Source organism: Nannospalax galili, unplaced genomic scaffold (genome assembly GCF_000622305.1).
Source record: "Nannospalax galili isolate Female #2095 unplaced genomic scaffold, S.galili_v1.0 scaffold7, whole genome shotgun sequence".
NCBI classification, from domain to species: Eukaryota; Metazoa; Chordata; class Mammalia; order Rodentia; family Spalacidae; genus Nannospalax; species Nannospalax galili.
Genome location: NW_008359081.1, coordinates 5,830,244 through 5,836,793, shown reverse-complemented (window position 1 = coordinate 5,836,793; position 6,550 = coordinate 5,830,244). Strand labels below are relative to the sequence as shown.

Below are 6,550 nucleotides of genomic sequence, written 5' to 3'. Positions count from 1 at the left end.
GGTGAAATCCTAGACCTTAGGGAAGAACCTACTACTGTCACTTTCCTAAAGCAATATAAATTATAACTATAATCTAAATATTATCCATAAACCCAGAGATAGGTTTAGGCCCCCACACTCATCAAAGGTGCTTCATTTTATTACAAAGTGCCACAATGGATCAAAAGGCTGAGAATAAGTGATTGTGGTGTGTGTATGCCCAATTGGTAAATATACATTTCAAGCCCTGCACCTAAGGTTCAGGAAACATCACATCACTGGAAAGGACCTGGAAAAACTGTAAGAACCAGAGGAACAAGAACCTAGATTATTGAAATAATTGGCCCAGCCACATGTTATGTTGACTTCTTACATTTATTAATTTGCATTTTAACATCAAGTAGACAGGATAAATTTTCGTTCAGATTAACAATTATTTTTCTTTTAAAATTTCAAATTTAATAGTGTATAAGTTTTTTAACGAATTCCATAATATTCTGAATCTTTTGGGTGACTGTTGTGATTTTTCCCTTTCATCTCTGATGTTGTTTATTTAGAGTTGTTCTTTCTTTCTTTTCATTAACTGGGCTGCCTATCTTGTTTTTTTTTTTAGTTTTTTTATTTGTTTTTTTTTTTTTTTTTCAAAGACCCAGCTCTTTGTCTTTCTGTTTCAACGATTGCTGCTCTGATTTTTGTTATTTCTTATCATCTTCTGAGACTGGGATTTTTGCTTTTTCCAAATTCTTGAGCTGTACCATTAAGTCATTTATTTACATTTTTTCTCATATCTTTTAATGTAGGTATTTAAAGCTATAAAATTCACTCTTAGAACTGCTTTTAAAGTGTCCATTAAGTCATTTATTTACATTCTTTCTGATATCTTTTAATGTAGGTATTTAAAGCTATAGAATTCACTCTTAGAACTGCTTTTAAAGTGTCCCAGAGGTTTTGTTTTGTTGTATTATCATTTTCTTTTGATTCCAGAAATACTTTCATTTGTTTCTTGACTACTTCTTTGATTCATTCATTTAGGAGTGTGTGGTTTAATATCTATATGTTCTTACAGTTACTAAAGCTTCTTTTGCTATTGATTTTTAACTTTGTTGTGTTGTGGTTTTATACAATGCATGGAATTATTTCCATTATTTTGGATTTGTTGTGGTTTGTTTTGTGTCCAGGTTAGTGGCCTGTTTTAGACAAACTGCTGAATGGAATGTCTATTCTTTGGTGGTTGGGTGGAATATTCTGTTAGGTACATGTGATATATTATATCAATTAATTCAGGATTTTTCTCTGTTTATTCTTTATCCAATTGACCTATTACAGAGGCATGGAATACTGAAGTCACCTACTGTTACTGAGTTGGGTTTAATCTGCATCTTGAGGTCCAATAGTATTGTTTTTATGAAACTGGGTGCACAAAAGTTTGGCACATATGTGTTCATGATTGTGATGTCTTCTTGGTTAATTGTTCCCTTGACCAGAATGAAGTGACCTTCTTTATCTCTTCTGATTAATTTTAATTTGAAGTCTATTTTGTTAGATATTAGAATCACAATCCCTGCTTGTTCTTTAGTGTCATTTTCTTAGAGTATCTTTTTTCTATCATTTCATGCTAAGGTAGTGCTGAACCTTGAAGATGAAATGAGTTTCTTGTATACAAAAAAAGAGGGAATTTGTTTTTTGATTTGTACATTAGTCTGTGTTCTTTGATGAGGGAGTTGAGGCCGTTGATATTTAAAGCTTTATTGAAATATGTGTGTTATTTGCTGCCATTTTTTCTCTCTTTTGTTCTTTGTCCTGTTTTGTGCTTCCTTAATTATGCCTTCATTTCTTTTCTTTCTGTAGTCTCTTGGGTATGGTCATCATTTTCTTCAGTCTTTTGTATTGCTTTGAGTATTCTCTGCAGGGTGGGTTTGGTGGATGTGGATTCATTCAGCCTATTCATATCACGGAAGACTTTTCTTTCTGCTTCAATTATGATAGATACTTTTGCTGGGTAAAGCATTGTGGTTTGACATCTATGATCATTTAAAACTTGGAATAATTTGTTCCAGGCTCTTCTGCCTTTTATAGTTTACATTGAAAAGTCATCTGTAATTCATATGGGTTTTTCATTATATGTAACTTTCTCTTGCAGATTTCAGTATTCTCTCTTTGTTCTGTGCATTTAATGCCTTTACTATGACATGCTATAGGGAATTTCTGTTCCGGTCCTATTTATTTGGTGTTCTGTGTGCTTGTTGAATCTGTATGCTTATGCCTTTCCTTAATTTAGGGAAGTTTTCTTCTATAAACCTGTTGAAGATTTGGTTAATACCATTGACCGGAGATTCTTTTCCTTCCTCTATGCCTATGATGGGTAAATTTGGTCTTCTCATGGTGTCCCACATTCCATTGCTTAGTTTTAAAAAATTCTTTACATTCTTTGCATAAGTGGTCAAATTCTTCAATTTTGTCCTTTAATCTTAATACTCTGTTTTCCATTTCATTCATTCTGTTGTTGAGTCTTTTTCTTGTCATTTCAGACTGCTTCATTGAGTTTTTCAATTCCATCTTTATTTCAACCTGAATTTATTTCAATTTTGCTATCTCTTTGGTGAATTCACTTTTCAAATCCTGAATTGTCTCTGCCATTTTATTTTTCTATATATTTGTATTTTATTGCACTTCAGTCAGGAGTTTGTCCCTATCCTCTGAGTTCTCTGAGTTGTTTGTATGTTCTCTAAATTCACTGAATTCTTTGATCATGTTTATTAATTGTTCTTTGAAATTCTGTGTCCTGCGGTTCTTCTAGGTAGTTTCCTCTGCTGAACACTTCTATAGGACTGCTGGTGTCTGGTGGGGACACATTATTTTGGGTTTTCATATTATTTGTGATTTTTCATTGTCTTCTGGGCATATGAATTTATTTCATTGGTTGCAAGTTTGATATGAAACTCAAGCCTGCCTTTGTTGAGTTGATATTTGATTCCCTTTATATTGTTGATGTACTTTGGTTGCTTTATGATTGTGTATGAGTAGTTAGTTGTTCTGTTCTTCAGGTTCTCTCCTTTGATTTTTTTTTTATCAGAAGGACCAGATGGATCTAGTCAGGGTAATAAGGAGTTCTCAAGGAGGGTGGCATAGCTTAGACCCAAGTTTGGCTAATGGAGTTCACTTGGGATGGTTCTAACTAGCTAAGCAGAAATTATGTGAGCCCTGGAGGCAAGTGACTGTGGCTGGTCCCAAAGCAGGGGAATGGTGACCAGACGTTGGGATCTGAAAAACTCACTCAGCTAATCCAGTACTCTCTAACAGCCTCAACAGAAAGGGGAGAAGGCCCAAGGAGGGCTGATGGGAACAGGATGGGCTGGTACTGAATAGCTAGCAGAGAAGGTGTGAGCCCTGGATCAGCATGACTGGGCCTGGTCCTGAGGCAGTGGGGTGGTGTGCTGTGCTGGTGGTTATCTTGCATGGTAGGATCTGACTAGTTCATCAGGGTAGTCAGGCCTCTTCAGCAGCCTCATCAGGAAAGTGCCTAGACCCAAAGAGGGCAGATGGGAACAGGATTTTCTGGTCCTTGCTAGCTAGCAGAGAAAAAACACTATTATTTTTTCTGATACTCATTCCTGGTGAATATGAAGTTTTTCTGCTGTGCTGGTGGTTATCTTGCATGGTAGGATCTGACTAGTTCATCAGGGTAGTCAGGCCTCTTCAGCAGCCTCATCAGGAAAGTGCCTAGACCCAAAGAGGGCAGATGGGAACAGGATTTTCTGGTCCTTGCTAGCTAGCAGAGAAAAAACACTATTATTTTTTCTGATACTCATTCCTGGTGAATATGAAGTTTTTCTTTTTCTTTCTTTTTTTGACCATAGAACAAGCTGTGGGTTTTATTACTTTAAAAAGCTTCGTGTTTATTTCGCTTTCTGACTCTGTGCTTGTGCCTTCAACACTTTCACGAATTTCTGCTTTTCAATAAGGAAAGCATGCTTGATCCTGTCACAGACATGTTTAACACACATAGAACCACCATAGGCTCTGCTGACGTATTTTTTTTGTTTTGGACAATCTCATATGGGCTTTAGGTCTCACAGCGCAAAACCCTCGAAGTCTGGCTGGACACACACCACATACAGATTTCAGTGCTTTCCCAGCCTTCTCTGTATAAAGTTAAACAATTCTGTTACCAGGGGTTTGGGACAGCATCATTTTGTTAGAGGCTGTATTGTAGGAAAACTTACTACAGTATGTCAAATGCTGGACCATTCTGAGTGCCTCTCATATGGTGATGGATTGTAAAGCGCCCCAAGTTTTTCTTTATTTCTTCTGTTATAGCTTTGTCATTAAAGATCTTAAGTTGTTTATCCCAGAACAAGCATTCATGTACTACTATTTTGATACCTAAACTATTTTGGTATTGTATCTCTGGAATATATCTGTAAATAAAATCTCCTAGTCATACCAGACAAAGACATTTGGTTTTACCTTCTGTGACCCATTCTCAGAGTTGGAGCTGCAACACCTGCTGCAGTTAGCACCATCTTTCATTTATGGCATCTAAGACTGAGGACTGCTTTTTATTTCTCAAGAGATTTTCCCATGCATTAACCTTTTGTGTTGCTATTATTGCCAAAAACCCAGGTGATTTATATTTTGTTTTTATCTCCTTTTGCATGGTTTAAGTTTATTTTTTCCACAATCAAATTAAAAAACATCCCATTGAACTGCCAAAAAGTATCCTTAATTTCCTGCCTTTAGGCTTAGGTGTTCCTGCAATCTTTCTTATCTAACATGTAAATTTTCTTTGAAAGTCTTACTAAGCTAATGTTACTAAGAAAAGGCCACCACAGCAAAACGCAATCACAATGCTCCTCTATTCAGAATTCACAATTGAAATTATGTCGTTTAAGATAGAATTTCTTTAATTAATATTCATGTTTATGTCAATATTATGACCTAATGTGCATACTAACATTTTCAGTCCAGTAGGGACCAATGAAGAGTGTTAGAAGATGGAAGTGACAGATACACTATTCATTGTGAAGACACTTTTAGGACATTAGCAAATTCACCAGTATCAAATGTATATATTTGGATGATGGTAAGGTTACATCTGAGGAGAAAACCAAAGCACAAATGACTATAGTTACATTTAGTGCTGTGAACTGATTGGGAGATTTGTTTATGATAAAAACTCAAGAGGCAGAGTAAATTTTTGAGGAAGTAGAAAATGCAAAGTGGCACAAGTAGATCTTCATCTTTGTCATTATTCTTTTTTCTCATTAGGAATTCTCTTTGTTTCAGTAGATATACTACCTAGCCTTCATGAAAGTGAGGACTACAAAATTTATAAATTCATAATATCAGTAAATAGTACAAATATATCAGCATAAGCATGTTGACACATGCCTAAATCCCAGCACTCAGAAGACTGAGGCACGTAAATCATGGGGTCCATACTGGGCTGACTACAGAGAAAGTCTGAGGATACCCCAAGCTACATAACGTCAAAAAATGCATTAGAATTATAGCTCCAAACTTGCTTTGGTATCTCCTGTGTTGAATTAAAACATCTTGTTTCTGAAATGGCCCTTCCATTTTCAAAATTAGCAGGTATTAAAAAAATATTTTATTATTTTTATTTTTATGTGCATGGGTGTATTGCCTGCATGTATGTATGTGCACACATACTGTTCAATGCTAGCAGAGGACAAAAGAGACTGACTGATTCCCTAGAACTGGAGTTATGCATTGATGTTAGCCATCATGTGAGTTCTGGGATTCAAACCCAGGACTTTGTCAAGAATAGCCATTGATCTTAACCTCTGAGACATCTCTCCAACCCCAGGAGTTTTCTTTAAACCATTGTAATATATATCAGTCTGTTTATTTCTTTATCATTACAGTATATCTGAAGATGGGTGTGCTTAATGGAGAAGTTTATCTCATAGTATGGGTGACTCAAAATACAGTATCAGGAGGGCCGCATCTCCTTAGCCACTGATGAAATATTTGACAACATTGCATAGCAGAAGGCACCATATAAAAGGGGTTGAGTTGTGCTGTGGGCTTACTTTATAATAGTCTGTTCTTATGAAAACTCGTTCTAGCAAAACCAGTAGGAATACCCTCTGAAGGAGGTAGCCTTCATGAAATCTTGTCTCTTCAATGTTACACACTACCAAAATGCTGCCATACTTAGTACCAAACTTCCAGCAAACGAACCTTTGGGTGGATACTCAAATCACATCCAAATCATACTACAGTAGATGCATATTTATTTCTGATTATTCATTTAAGACTATACTAAATGTTGAATTTTGAGCAATGTTTATCATCAAGTATTATGGATCGGATTTTGTCTTTCAAAGATTCATATGGTGAAATTATTGCATCCCAGTTTATTTGAAAACATGCATGCTACAGGTATAATTAGATGAGATGGTGCCATACTGGAATAATATTGTATATTAATCCAATAGGACAGTAGGGCTGTTCTAGTTCCATTTCTGTTTCTATGAGACTTTCAGATAGTAACTGAGCATAGAACTGGGGAAATGAACAGCAGATCCCAATCTTATCTAAAGGA

At 35.7% G+C, this 6,550-nt stretch overlaps 1 pseudogene; it reads right to left on the bottom strand.

The window, feature by feature from the left end:
- Nucleotides 1-3,875: 3,875 nt before the first annotated feature.
- LOC108490180 lies at nucleotides 3,876-4,227 on the bottom strand (annotated as a pseudogene).
- Nucleotides 4,228-6,550: the final 2,323 nt, after the last annotated feature.